This window comes from Alligator sinensis, unplaced genomic scaffold, assembly GCF_000455745.1.
Source record: "Alligator sinensis unplaced genomic scaffold, ASM45574v1 scaffold849_1, whole genome shotgun sequence".
In the NCBI taxonomy this organism is placed as follows: domain Eukaryota; kingdom Metazoa; phylum Chordata; order Crocodylia; family Alligatoridae; genus Alligator; species Alligator sinensis.
Window position 1 is genome coordinate 298,354 of NW_005842271.1, and position 15,032 is coordinate 313,385.

At 36.5% G+C, this 15,032-nt stretch overlaps 1 protein-coding gene across 17 annotated transcripts in view; it reads right to left on the minus strand.

The window, feature by feature from the left end:
* EYA4 (EYA transcriptional coactivator and phosphatase 4) overlaps positions 1–15,032 on the minus strand; it is a 245,583-nt gene that overhangs the window by 228,920 nt on the left and 1,631 nt on the right. For 2 of the 17 annotated variants that reach the window (XM_025209219.1, XM_025209202.1), the window contains exon 1: positions 10,368–10,529. The exons of the other annotated variants lie outside the window; for them this stretch is intronic. The gene's annotated coding sequence lies outside the window, so the exon portion shown is untranslated. Of the gene's footprint in view, positions 1–10,367; positions 10,530–15,032 lie in introns of those variants that run through there. 17 annotated transcript variants of the gene reach the window in all.

Sequence of the window (15,032 nt, forward strand, 5' to 3'; positions counted from 1 at the left end):
GGCCAGAGGCAGAGTGGTGGTACCACAGGGCACTCGGTGTTGGTGCTCTACCCCCACATCATTCATGACAGGCAATTTGCTAGTAATTAAATAACAACATTAATTTCAAGTCTTATCCTTGGGTTAGGCTTCTCCATAGATTCCTATGGCCATACTGTTCATGCTGTAGCCCTAGATCTACCCTCTCAAGAAAAGTACCCTTCTCTCTCTCAGATTTGGAGGTAAATCCTGGTACACCAAAGTCAATGCTGAGGCTGTCACATGACTTCAGAAACTCATTTTAGATATATAAATGTGTGGACTCTGACATTTTTTTAAATTATCATTTTGAAGTTTCCTGAAATGTATGCATGAAGTTTGTGATTTTAAAATATACACTTTGCAATGTTCTAACTTTTTAGCTGTAAATCAATGGTACTCAGCCTACAGCCAATGGACAAGGGAGGACACCCCCCTGAAGTGACCAGATCCAGTCCACATATCAGTGATTAGCAGCATGCAGCTCAGCCCAAAGTGTCCCCTTCCCTGCCTTGTGCCATGCCATTGATCCCCTCCACAGTTCTCCCTGCTCTCCCTCACCCTCTTTCCAATTAGCTGCCATCTCCCTCCCTCCCCCTTCCCCCAATACCTTACTGGAGGGCCCAGAATTGTGAGCACCCAGGCCACCACTGTAAAAGGTTGAGAACCATTGCTTTAGATCAGTGGAATGCCAAAAGCAATCTGTTAGAAAAAGTTACCCAAAGTTCTTGGCTTTGCAGATTTCCTGGGTGTGCACTTGAGTGTTTCTTTGATGTGTTCTTAAAGCACCTTAGCAAAAGTGAAGCTCATTTCTTACTATTTTGATAACCTGATTGCCGTTAAATAATTTATAATTTTGCATTTTCCCTTTGAACAGTACGAATGCTGTGCTTTACTGAAAGAAACGCCAACCCTTTAACAAAAAAGAACAGAATGAAAAGATGTTCTAATGGCAGAGGAGAACAGATCAGTGAAGAACTTTAAATGCCTTAAATGCAATAAATAATTGATGAAGAATATGAAGTCATCTTGACAGCTTGATCACATGGAACCACATCTTGCTTTCCTAGGGAAAAGTGACAGGTGGAGGGAGAATACACACAACTCAGCAAGTTTTCCCTCACCTTGTTTTCTCTCAGTGTTCCTTTCAAGGTTAAGGAACCATGAACAAGGCAGAAAATGGCATAGAAATCTTATAGAGCTTAGGCTCAGCTAGGCTAACCAGTCTCCGCTATTTGAATTCAAATTGGGTGCAAGAATCATACTGAAAAGCTCAAATTGTAATGTGTACAATGCTTTGGAATTATGAATAGTATGGAATACTCCCATTTCCTTCTTCTTCTGAACTTGTTCCATGGCCCCTGTTTCTAGAGGATGAGATCTTGCCTCCTTCATATCTTTCTGAATTTAGAAATTTTTAATTTTGGCGAGATGAGAAAGCCACTCTTGGAAGAGTTTAAAAGCTTTGTAGAACTCTTTGTACCTTGTCCAGCACCCACTTCTTTGTCTGCTAATGACTTGCAAAATGTTGAGATTCTTCCCTCTACACAGACTTTGATCTGCAACTGACTGGACAAGGTGTCTTGCCAAAGACTTAATGGAGGGCTTATTTTATCAGAGCAAGGCCTGCCTACTGCTGAATCTACTCAGTGACCCCTGGTGGAGGAAAAATAATCTCTAAATTTTGCCTGTTGCTGATTTTTTAAAGGATTGCCTATATCTACAGTATCTGCAGTCAAAAAGGAAGTGCTTAAGCAAGAATGGAATTTTCTCATTTATTTTGAGCTTATGTCCAGGAATACTGCTCTAAGGCTAGGGACAGAAGTTACACATTAACTGGTATAAATGATCAGAAACCAGTTCAAATCTGTAACACAAAAGAAGTTCAGTGCACATAAACTACTTGTAAAATAGTCAATCCCAGTATAAGATAAACCTGGATAGATGTAGTATCAGACTTAACTGATTTAGGTTAAATTGGTGTATTCATAGAATCATAGAATCTATGATGGGTGGCTGGGGGAGTGGGAGGGCAGGGGGCTCGTGCAGAGTCCCCCATCCAGTGTGGAGCAGTGGAGGGCAGCAGGGATCATCCCCTGCATTTCAGCAACTGCTGAGCTAGGGCTTTTTTTTAACAAGTGCCAGGAGCTGGGGCAGGCGGGGCAGCCATTGCCAGCTGGGAGAGGGGTGGGGGATGGGCCTGGCCTGGCTGATTCAGAGATTTGGAGATTTGGCTGAATTGAATTGGGACAGTAATTCAAATCACCGAACTGAATCACTGTCCCCCAAATTGGTCAAATCCAAATCCGAAGCGAAAACTAGCTGCTTTGCACAGGCCTAAGAACTACTCACAGGAGTCGTGTCAAGCATGTTACAGTAGAGAGAGGAGTCTAAATTACCTTTGTTATTCTCTGATCCTCTAAAGGAAAAAAAAAATGTCTTGCTTTCTTATTTGAATTGATACTAAAAACTAAAATACAATAATCAAATTAAACATGTGCGTCATCCCACCAAGTTTTGCTCATTAAAAGCTTGAGAAACCCACATTAAATTATTTAATACAGGGTTATGACAAGTCACTAAACAATTCCATGATACAGTCTTGTAAGTTCTGTATACTGTGGTGTCTACTTACACACTTGTTAATTTTTCCTGTGGTTTCTTAGGTGAGGGGAGCTATTGAAAACAACAAGAGTTTTCTTTTCTGCCTTGTTTTGATTAAGCCATGCTTACACCAGAGTAAATAGAGCTAGAGAGCACCACTGAAAATATGTTGCCCCTACTTGTTCATACCCAATGTATGCTGCATGCCAAAAATGTCATGTAGCCCAGGGCCACTCTCAATCTTAATCATGTTCATACAACTGGAACTGGACATACCTGGTGGCATATCTGTAATGACAGCCACATATTTTCCAGCATGTTGTACATAGAGAGCAGAAGTGACTGAGAAGGACATCCTTCCAGTTATACTCTCTAGCTCTGTCCAATGTGAAGTAGACATGCTCAAAGAGTTAAGTCTTGGTTTGAGTTGTTCCTTTGACGTGTTTGAGATGAGTTTTCTTAATGAAGGCATTGGTCTTGTGATATCTTAAACTTCCTCTGTTCAAGGATTAACATACAGAGTATAAAAAAAGGCTAAGCTAAGAAAATATAACCTAATTCTGTAACACTAATTTCTCAACTGAAGTACAAGATCACAGCAACTGCAATAAAGGGCAAACGAGTGTGACTCAGACAAACAAGCCCAGGATCATCAGCAATATGCTTGAGGAAATGAGGTCCCTACATTTGTTCTGTAGGTAAGAGTGTCACAGGTAAATTGGGACGTTAATCTGATCCATGCCTACTGGGTGCATCTACATGGGGAAATTAAGGTGAAGCAACAAACTCCAGAGCTTTGAGCCAGAGTAAACTGCTCCCAGGCACAGTGTCTACACGAGCCCAGGACAGCAGTAATTTGAGCTGTCCCAGGCTGGCAGAGCAGGCCCAGGCTGGCAGGGGGCTCGTGGGATCAGCCCTGGGCTCTGCGTGGAAGCACTGAGTGGCAGAGGGGCACAAGGGTCCAGAACTTGGGGAGCTATGTGGCTAGACAGCAGCCAGGAGTCTGGCCTCCCCACCCAGTCACCATCTACATGTGCATTTCAGTGCAGTTAGCTACTCCACCCTAAGATAGTACTGTCCCCAACAATACTATCTTAGGGAGGAGTTAATTAGTTTATTGTGCCCTATTACCTGCGCTCACGTAAATAGTGACATTTTACTGCAGAGCTAATTAGTCTGCTTCATGGTAAAATGCACATGTGGATGCATCCACAGACTATTTTTGCTCACTGGCCTTTCATATGGTACAAGGAGACAAGTGAAAAGGATGATGAGGAATTTATAAAAACTTCTAACCAAAGCCTGAAACAATGTGTGTCATTTACATGTGATAAAATAGCAGCTTAGTACAGCTTTCACGTGTAAGGAGAGATCATTATAATTTTTATAAAACCAGCTACTGAATTTGTACACACACGGTTTAAATGATTTATCTCTATTTGTATAACAAAGAATGGGATTCATGATAAAGAATTTGAGAGCAGAGAGCTATCAACTTGAAATAATCTTTTCCTGACTAGATTTCAGGATACACTGTGCAATTACCATGCATACAAACTGAAATTAGTATGTATCTAGGAATATCCTGGAACATTGATGAGAGAAGAGATCTCCTGGTTTCTACTTAAATAAAATATGCAAGCTACATATATATCCTTCTGACTCACTCCAAGTTAACCAACCTCAAAATGCTCTGGCCAGAAAAAAAAATTAGACAGATCACAAAAAAAGGCATTCCAGAATTATTGTAAACTTTTTATCTCATTCTTTTCCTCCATAAAAATAAAACAAAGCTAATTTACAAAAATAAATATAATAGCACATATGATTCTGTCTAGATTTCGAAAAATCATGCACTGCGTTCCAGGAATGAGTAATACAGAGAAGCAAAGAAGTGCATACGGATTATTTTTAAATCTATTGGAAACATTAATTTTATGTTATTTGTGGTCTTATAGGTCAGTGGGTTTTTTGCTAAATTACATATTCTGGTGTTTTTTTGAAGCATTTTCTTTATCTTTTGTGGAAAAAAGACTGAAAACAAACCACTAAAAACTAAACATTTTTGCTCAGCTTAAACAAGGCCTTGAGAAAAGAATTACTATAATCATTGGGTGGCCTACATATATAAACAAACACCATCAACTTTAAAAAATCACACTTCTCTATGATTTTTCACTAAGTTATAAAATTAAATATTTTTAGACAAAGACACAGTACTTCTGATTTATAACGTGGTTGCACTTACTCGGTTATATTGAAACTGCTGTGAAATCCAAAAAGAGAGACATTAACAAAAAAAAAAATGTTTCCTTTCTATGCCTACATAAAATTAAATTAAGAAAAAGCACCATTCATATAAATATCCAGGCCTATACAATATACCATGAATGAATTCAAATTGCTTTCAGAAAGAATACCACATTGTCAGCAAGGTATTCAACAATAATATCCTCTGGTTTGGATGAACCTGTGCATTACTTTATATCTGTTGTTACAACCAAAAGCTGTGGTACTAGAAAGGAAAGCATTTAGAAGAAAAAAAACGCTTTTAATTTCTTTATGTTGAATATTTGACAAATCAGTTTCACTGTTACTTCAGTATATTCTGTTTCCATTGCTGTTTATGTGAGTCTTGAAGAGATGATGAAGATAACATTTTGAAACAGGAAATTGTGTCAACTAAAACCACAGAAAAATAGCTTGGGGTTCAACAGTATATGTAACAACTTAACCTGTGATTTTGGGGGAGTGGAAGGAGAGGAAGGTTTTATTTTGTTTTGTTTTTTATTAGATTCAATAAATTTCAAATTCACAGTACTATCCTTCAAATAGATGAACTAGGAACAAGGGTGTGCCATTCCTCTAAGAAATAGAAAAGTAAGTAAACAGTTGTATCTAGATAAGCTGTTGAACCCACTCCAGAATCTACAAGAACACAGGTTGCATCTTGGAGAAACTGACAAAAACAAAAAAAAATATTTATTATGTCTATAGCAGTAGCATCAAATTGGTACCAATTTAACAGGAATATATGAGAATACATTAAATAATTAACAAAATGCTGATGTGCCAACATATCCAACTAAGACATTTAGAGAAAATGTTAATAAAAATACTAAAAATTGTTGATGGTTCCAAGTCTTTCTTCACACAAATTTTTACAAAGGCCATCTATGGTCATTCTGACCATAGACCTCCAACAATTGTTATAGAAACTTAAATGCTAGGGGAAGAGTCATTACAACAACTTGCTCATACCACTGGTAAATTTAATTTATTTTAATTTAATTAAAAAGAATGTAATAAGAACTGGTAGCATGTATGTAACATGAAGTAATTATGTAAAAAGGCACATTAATAAGGGTACTGGGGGCCTGGCAAACATATGACTTGTGCAGTGGGGAGGTCCATAAAGCCCATGAGATATGTGGCCCCAGACACTCAGAAGTTGGACAACCCTGAACTAAATCATACCTTCCAGAAAACCTAACGTTAAAAATGTCAGTGATGGAAAATCCACTAAACCTCTACAAAGTGGCTGAATAACTCTCTATGACTTAGAAAAATGGAGAATTAAGTTAGCTGTGTTAATCTGAAGTCAGTCAGAAGACAGGGTAGATATGCACCTTTAGGCTGAGTACAGACAGTCGAAAAGTCTAAGGCTGAATCAATTCAATCTTTGCAGGTTAGTCTCAGCTGCGCAGATTGAACTGATAAGCAAGTAAACAGACATTCACTTCTGATTCTGGAAATGCAGCTATATGCCTGCAGTGACCCAGGCCAGAAGACAGGGGGTGCTAGAGCATGCCTCCCTGCTCAGCTGGCCAGACAGCTTGAGCCAAGACTAGCCTGTCTACCTCACAGGAGAGGGCATTCACTAGGGAGGTACAAAGCATCCTGGGATGCTGGGGGACTGAGTTAATTTTAATCTGGAGGGGATGTGGGACAGAAGTTCAATGAACTGATTTAACCTAAATCAGTCAAGTCTGATACTGCATCTAGGTTGATCTTAAACTGTTTTAGCCATTTTGAAAGTAGTTTATATCCACTGAACTTCTGTTGAGTTACAGATTTGAACCAGTTTCTGATTACTTTTACCAGTTTACGTGTAATTTCTATCCCTAGCCATTTAGACTAACTAAGATATATATAGAGTACATATATAGAGTTCATGAACCCAAGTTCACTGCATTAGATGCTGTAAAAAAAAAACTGCCTGATTTTTACCCTGAATTTGTCTATCTTCCATGTTCAAAAAGTGGCTCTTATTATACTTTTTCTTCTAGTCTGAAGTGTCCTTTTATTATACTTCTACTTCCCATATAGGCACTTATAAATCAAGGCATTCCTTGCCTTCAAAAAAACTAACTACATTTAAACTTCTTTAAATTTTTCACTATAAAGCATTTCTTTATATTTGTATAAAATTTCTTTGTATTTCTTTAATCATTCTTGTGCCTTCTTTCTGAAATATCTCCATTTCTTTAATGTCTCTCTGGAAGAATGGAGTCTAGAACTGAAGATAATGTTTCAGTGGCAGTTCTAACAGTACCAAATACAGAAGTAATGCAACTGTTCTACTGCTCAATATTGTCCTGTTTATCAGCCCTTCTATATACAGCATGGCACTAGCAGCTCCCATTCAACTGATTATCAAGCACAGTGGCAGGCAAGGTATTTTTCAAGTCACTACTTTCCAGAGTAGTCTGACCTTCTGCAACTACCTTTTTGTACAAACTTACGACTTTCATTTAGTCACAATGCAACGCAGATTGTTTGCTTGTGCCCAGTTTACCACATAATCCAGATCATTCTGTATTAGTGACCCATCATCTTAATGATTTATCATGTACCAATCTTTGTCATCTACAAACTTCAACAGTACTAATTTAGGTTTTTAGTTGGCCACTGATAAAACATTAAATAATATACATCTAATAATAAGCAATCTGTGCAGAACCCTGCTAGAAATGTAGCTGCTTATCAGAGATTCTCTGTTTATACCATTTAACCAGTTTTTGATCCATTTAATGCATGCCATATTGATTTTAAATACTTCAAGTTTTGCTATCAAAACACCATGTAATACTAAGTCCAAAGCCTTAAAGAAGTCTACTAAACCAACACTATTAACTTTATTAATCAAACTTTTAAAATATTGGAAGATCTGATTTCAAAAACCCATAATGCATGGTGTACCAGGAGTATTTTAATGTTAATTTATGACCAAATATATAAAAATAATTTAGCAAACTTTTAAAATAGTGTGTTTAAAATATTGTGTTGAGTATTACTTTGTAAGAATGGAGATTAACTAAAAAATACATGGCATGAATTAAATATTTTCCAAAGCAACAAAAGACAATGACCACTGTTAGAAATGATTCACCTCACAGAGACAGCAATTAAAAAAAAACTTTTTGAAGATTAGATTCTATTTCCAATATAATTATGTTTTGTCTTCCCTTCATAAGAGCAGGTCTGAGACAATAGTGAACACACCTGCAAACTTTATATGATTTTATACTTATATTTCTGTATACATATGCCACAAGCCGTGACTGTTACCTCCATTAGATGCCAAAAGTCTCCATGCAATTAGTAATTTATGTTATCTTACCACCAAGGCACAAGTGACTAGTCATGGACTAATCATGGACCAGCAGGATTTCACTGTGTTCACGCTGTACAAAGACAGAACAAAAGCACGGTGCTTGCTCTAAAGACCCCCTGCAATCTAAATGATGCAGAATGAACCAGTTTCTAGCGCATCTGTAAGATATATTCTACTTATAGTTTTCTAGGAGAACCAAAAACCATAGCATGGTAGTATAAATATTTACAATACTCCTTAGGGAGTTTGTTGAGCACTCAAATTCTATTTCAACTGTGACCAAGCCAAAATTTGCCTATATAAACTAGCCACAAACTCTAGTCCAGAGGAAGTGGAATAGAGCATACCTTAATACAGTTTTTGGTATCTATCTCAATAGGAATGAGACAGAAAATAAAAATAAATAGACAAGGCTTCAAGTGGCCACTTCACATGAAGGACATTACCACACTCACTGAAACTACACCCAGAACTATTGCTTTGCAATGTCAGAGTTGGTTGATGGATAACAGTGCAAATAACTGAGACGGATTAAGACAAGATACTATAGCAGTTTTATATTGGAACAGGGTATAATAAATATTCATAAAGGTAGCATAGTGTATTACCAATTTAGCCTTCCACCTGTGGGGACCTACTATAGAGCCAAAGGTTACTTGGATAAAAGCTGAAAATGGGGTCTCCCTATTACCCAATTATGCAGATTGCAAAACTACTACTGTTTAGCACACAGTTAACCATCCATTAGTCCTCCTGATGGCAGAACTGGAATAATAGAAGCACTGACTGAACTTGGCAAGGAAATCTGAATGCCTACCTAGATTATTCTTGTTTCTTTGAAATCAAGTTTGTACCCAGGTACTCAAGAAAACAAAGAGAACTCAACAAATGCTTTTAAGTCAAGTCACATACATTAAAGTGTCACACTCCATGTGGATGCTTCTCATTTAGGTGTAACATGACATTAACGCTCTGTAAGTATTTTGGAATAAGCCATAGCAAACTAAGCAACTCTATTTTTAAATGGCTTAAACATGCAGCAGGAGTTTAATATGCTTTAACTTATGTGCTAGACTTAGCAACTTCTGTTGCTTCAACTTTACTTATTAATATAAACATGGTCTAACTACTCACTTTTGGGGCACCAAAACTATCTGGAGAAAAGCAAAAGTCATTTGATATAATATGTGTGATGAAACCAGTATTCAAAAGAGATAATTAGCCTCAAGTTTTTTTTTCCTTTTCCTTTTGCTTCTGCGCTGTAAAAAAATGAATAAGATATTTGAACATAAGAGTCTGAAAATCCTTAAAATAGAAGAAAATCAGGGGATGGCTGTAACTGTATCCTTAATCCACTTTGTTTTGTCAGCAGATTGCAGGCATCTCCAAACTGAGCATGTAACATTACACAAAATGTGTACTGTACTACCTTGAGGCATAACAAACTGAGTTAAAGATAAAGGGCTTGAGCCTTAGCTAGTATAAGGTTAGGAGAGCTACACTCATTTCAACAGACCTGTGCCGATTTATGCCAGCTGAAAAGCTAACACAAAGGGTCAAATTTACGTTTCCAGTTACACCCACGCAACAGCATTGATTTCAAGAGCTACATGCAAATAATAAACAGAATTCTGCTCAAAGCTTTGAGCTTAACTCCATATTTCTCTGTTTTGTGGTCTAAATCAGTCCCTTAATGGCATGCTAATGTAGATTTTTGTGGTTTAATTATAGATGTGTCAATCGCAAAATGCTTACTCTATGCTTCAATCCAATTAAAAAAAGGCATCATTAATTCTTTTCATTGCTTTCAATGTGAACTTTAGTTGGGTCAGGTCAAATAAGTAACAGAGTGTTATGCTTTGAATATTACATCAACAAAAAATAAATATGAATTGATCTTTAAATAAAAAAGCTAAACGTTATCATGGATACGAAATGCCACCTTTTATATGAAGATATTTTGTCATGATTTTGGCAGGTCTTCACAATGTGTGGAGGAGTTGAATTACAAAATTATACAGTTCAGCAACAACACAGAGATACTGTACTCTACCACTGTTGTCCAAATAAGCTGCTCTTGAGAAATTACATTGGTCAAATACAATTAAACATTTTCTCAGAAACTTACTGATTATACTGTATTTCTAGATAAAGCAACGTAGCGTGGAACCACGATGATTTTTCCTTTTGTTCTATAGAGTAGGGTCCAAATCCTTAAACAATGAGAATCCTGTCATTGAAATCCTCTCTTTGAAATCAGTAGACCTAGGAACCTCAGCAACTGGGCCTAGGATCTTAAAGAGAAAAATTGTGCTGAACTTGCTTAAGTCCACAAAGCTCTGAAAGTTCTTGAAGAATGATTTATTGCCATAATGAACTTGGAAACAATTGCAAATACAGTATGTTTAAAATTTTCTTCTCTGAGTCCACTAGACTTAGCCATTTTGCTGAAAATGTCACAGCTTGTATATAGGGACTGATCAGCATGAGAACCCTGTAATGAGACTTATGTACTGGGGTGTCCATCCTGTTTTAATACAGGATTTAAAAAAACCCAGAAAGATAAATTTACTATTTAAGCAATATATGGACCATATATCCAGTAATCGGCATGAAATATTTTACACTAAGGTCCCATACTGTATGTGTCTTCAGTAGATTATTTCAGGTAACATTACTACTTAGATTATGGAATATAAATGCACATTTTAAATAAATAGATTTTCTGCATAAAATTCATTCTATATTTGCCAGACATATGTTCCTCATATCAGAGTTTTCACATTGTTATGAAAAGAAAAAAGGGTCCAGATTCCCTTAAGCATTTCTGGTTTAATGACAAATACAAGACACAGGACAGTAGCATGGACTTGGTCAAAATGATCACTTTCCAAAGAATTGCTGTTTCTATATATTAATATCTAAAATGCCACCATGTAAGTATTTTTAACTGCAGACTGGAAGATCTAATCAGTCAGTTTCAGAGTTCAGACAGCTAAAACTCCCACTGACTTCAAAAGGAAGCAAACACATACAGAGTTTACTTTTAATAAGCATTTTTACTTAATTTCAAAAGAGTAAGATTTGTATATCTTCAGTAGAACCATGCTCTGAAATCTCAGAGGTGATTAAAGGGCCATGCCAAAGCTGAAAGGTTTCAAATATCAAACTATACTATTATGTCAGGGCCCACAAGATCAATTAGTGCTCTTCAATGACAGGAAAGGTTACAGTTGGACTCGCATTTATATAATACCTAAAACTAAAGAACTGAATCTGCTTTAAATATTGCATTGTAAAGTTTACTTACAAACCTCTGAAACCATAATCTAAATATTAAGTATTCTCTCTAAATCACATGATATTCTGCTTTTCTGTTGCAAAATTTTAGAAAGCTTTATAGAAACCATTTGTTTCCTTAGTCATAATAAACATGAACTCCAAGATAGCTAGAAATCACAGAGTTCACTGAAGTACACAATAAAACCTCAGGTATCATTATATGTCATTTCAGAATCTGTGATGCTCCTACTAAATCTGGTTTACTGGTTGACTTTTACAAAGCTTTAAAAACACTTGGCAAACTTGACAACTATTTGTAAATTGCTCAGTTTGTCTGGGTTTATATTCTTTTTGCAAATTGTAACTATATGATTATAAATAAGTGAACCTAGCTCTGCATTCCAAACTGAAAAATAAATCAAACTGACATACAAGAAAAATAAAATACAGATATTAAATATAGTTGTGGTCACAGGTCTAGAGAAAAAATATGTTCATGTTTTCTGTAATAGTAAGTGTTCCACCAGCATTTATGTCAATAAGCAACTGAATGCATGTGGTAAAAAATAACCCCTGGAAGTACAGGTATGTTAGAAATTCATTTGATACTTCTTGGTATCACTTTTGTTCAAGCAGTACCTGTTGTAACAAAATACCTGATTGTGGTATAATTAATTTAAGATTCTTTAGGTGATAGTAGTTTAGAAGAGATCAAGGAATGTTTTTTGGCTGGGGGAACCACCCTCAAAGTGCAGAGAGCAAAGAGCTTTAAGTTGTAAGTGTATTATATTTAACACAAGCAAAAGCACGGCCATTCCTGTTCAATGACATTTCAAAATGTCTTTTTTTTAAAGCACACTTCTCTATTTATTTCTTCAAGGAGTGATTTGAAATATTTTCTACCAGACAGTACCTAATTTTAGGTTTTAAGTGCTTTAACAGCTCTGTGAAATATGATCAGCAGCTCTAATATAGAAGTATGCTGAATAAACTCTCCTTATAAAAAAGGAGACCTGTTTTACCCAGAGTTCATAAAGTCGTCTTTTTCAAAACAGAAAAAGATAATATAAATAATTAATATTTGCTTTCTATGGTGCTTGACATATATATGTTTTAGGAAGAGGTTTTTTAATCCTAGGTCACGTTTTATAAAAGCAGAGGAAGGGAGTTTAAATGTTATCACTTGAAAACTGGAATGAGCACTGTCAAATATACCAACACATCAATAGTACATACTTTTGTCTCTTATCTACCAAATTATTTATTATAATATGAGATAAAACTACAATATACAAGAGTTGAACTCAGTTTCAACAGTAGCATTCAAAGTTTTTATCACAAGCTAAAAACATGCAGTAGCGGCTGTACACAGCACATTTTCACTGGGAAACATATAGGTAACAAAGACCTTCAGTGAGAAGAGGAACCTGATCTAAAATTTTGTCCACTTCACAGTCAGTTATATCAGAATAGCTTTCCAATGCAAAATGCATTCCAAGAAAGCAATATATAAAAGTCCTGATGGTACAAATTACAATTGAAGATTCACCAGTAGGATTCAAGATAACCAAAATATATTTAACATTATTTTCAATAACTATGCACATATCATGTGAACAAAGTTATGTAAGTACAAAATGATTGGACGCTTTTGTCTTATATTTTCCCCTCAGAATGTCACAACTGATTCAAAACAATTTACTAGCATGAATACCAGAAATTTGTAAAGAAAACAGGGAACTGTGTGTTGTTCGTTTCAGATTCAACCCAGATAACAAAATGTTAAAACGTACAAAAAGAAGTAGATGACGAATTCATTCATTTGTATTTCCACTTCAATTAAATTTGTATGATATATGTTGTAGGAATACAAAGTTATCTATTATAGGAGTATATTGTTGGAAAAAAAGGGAAGTCTACAATAGTTTTAGGAATGTATTGGCTATAAAAAAAAATTTAAATGATTTGTATTTGGAAAATGAAATTATGATACATCCCAGCACTTCAATGCTTAAAAACAAAAAGTATGTATTACCTACTGAATGATAACAAAACACTGAACTTGGCAGGGGGAGGGGAGGGAGTTGAGGAAAACTTATTTACAACTATAGATGGTGATATATTTCACCCAGTAAATTTCATTATTAAACCCACTTCTCTATTGCTTTATGTTAAATATACTTCTAATTAGTTTGTTTAGCGTCCTTTCTTCTCCTGTTGTAAATGTGTGAATCAAAGCTTCAGTAAAAGCCTGTTACTATAGTTATGTTTCTTGTTATTTTTATGCGAAACAAGTTCATGTTTGACCTCCAATTATCTCAAATGCATTACAAGGGTTTCTTTCTTTCTTTGAAATATTTCTTTCTCTGAATTATTCCCAAATAACTGTACATCAGAAGTTACTAGATAAAAAAGGTGGTGCTTTACTATAGAGTTTGCTCCTAGGATAATGGGAAAGCAACCAGGTAACTACTTGGCTTTTACTAGCAGTTTCATAAATGTAAATGAAACTTTAGATGCCAATTCCTGATTGGCAGGGACTGGACCTCAGGAATCCTTGCTCCTGGTTGTTAAAACCGCTCAAAACTGACTATTGCCTAAATCCCTTCCCTGCAGGACACCAACAGAGACACACACAGTGGGGCTACAAACAAACTATTGCCTCCCATTAACAAGAAAATGTCAAAAGCCCTTTGGGTCTCTCTGCCATCCTCCTCAGTCAGTGTCTTCTCTCTGGATTTAAGGGGTGTGGCAAAGCAGCCAAAAAATAAAATAGGGAGAGAAAGAAAATGGTTAACAAGTAAGACCCCTTTGAGTGAAATCTAGCCCGCAGTTTTCTCCTTAGCCATCAGATTTTAGAAATGTCTGTAATGACAGCCAGAGAGGCAAATTAATGGCCAACAGCCCATTGGGTTTGAACACAGAGAATCCTGTTACCTTCTCGTGGATCAAGTACAAACACACACACACACACATACACACAGAGTCAAGTACAAACACACACAGTCTCCTACATGCACAAAATGAAGTACAAATACACACAGCCTTCTACACACACACACACACACACACACACACACACACGCAAACCCACAATCAAGTACACAGCCTCCTACACACACACAGTCAAGTACAAACACACAGCCTCCTACACACAAACACAGTCAAGTCCAAACACACACACACAGTCAAGCCCCAACACACAATCTCCTACACACACACACAAAGACAGTCAAGTACAAACACACACCTCCTACACACCATCTCCTATGCACACACACATACAAACACAGTCAAGTCCAAACATGCACAGAAACACAATCAAGTATAAACACACACAATCTCCTACACACACACAAACAGTCAAGTACGCACACACTTCCATGTGGAAGCCCTTTCAAACCAAAACACAAGGCCCAGGCAGCACCCAGGCCAGGGGAAAGGGATGGTTGGACTTCCCCCCACAGCAGGTTAGGGCTATTAGCCCTCTTCAGTGGAGCAAAAGGGAAAG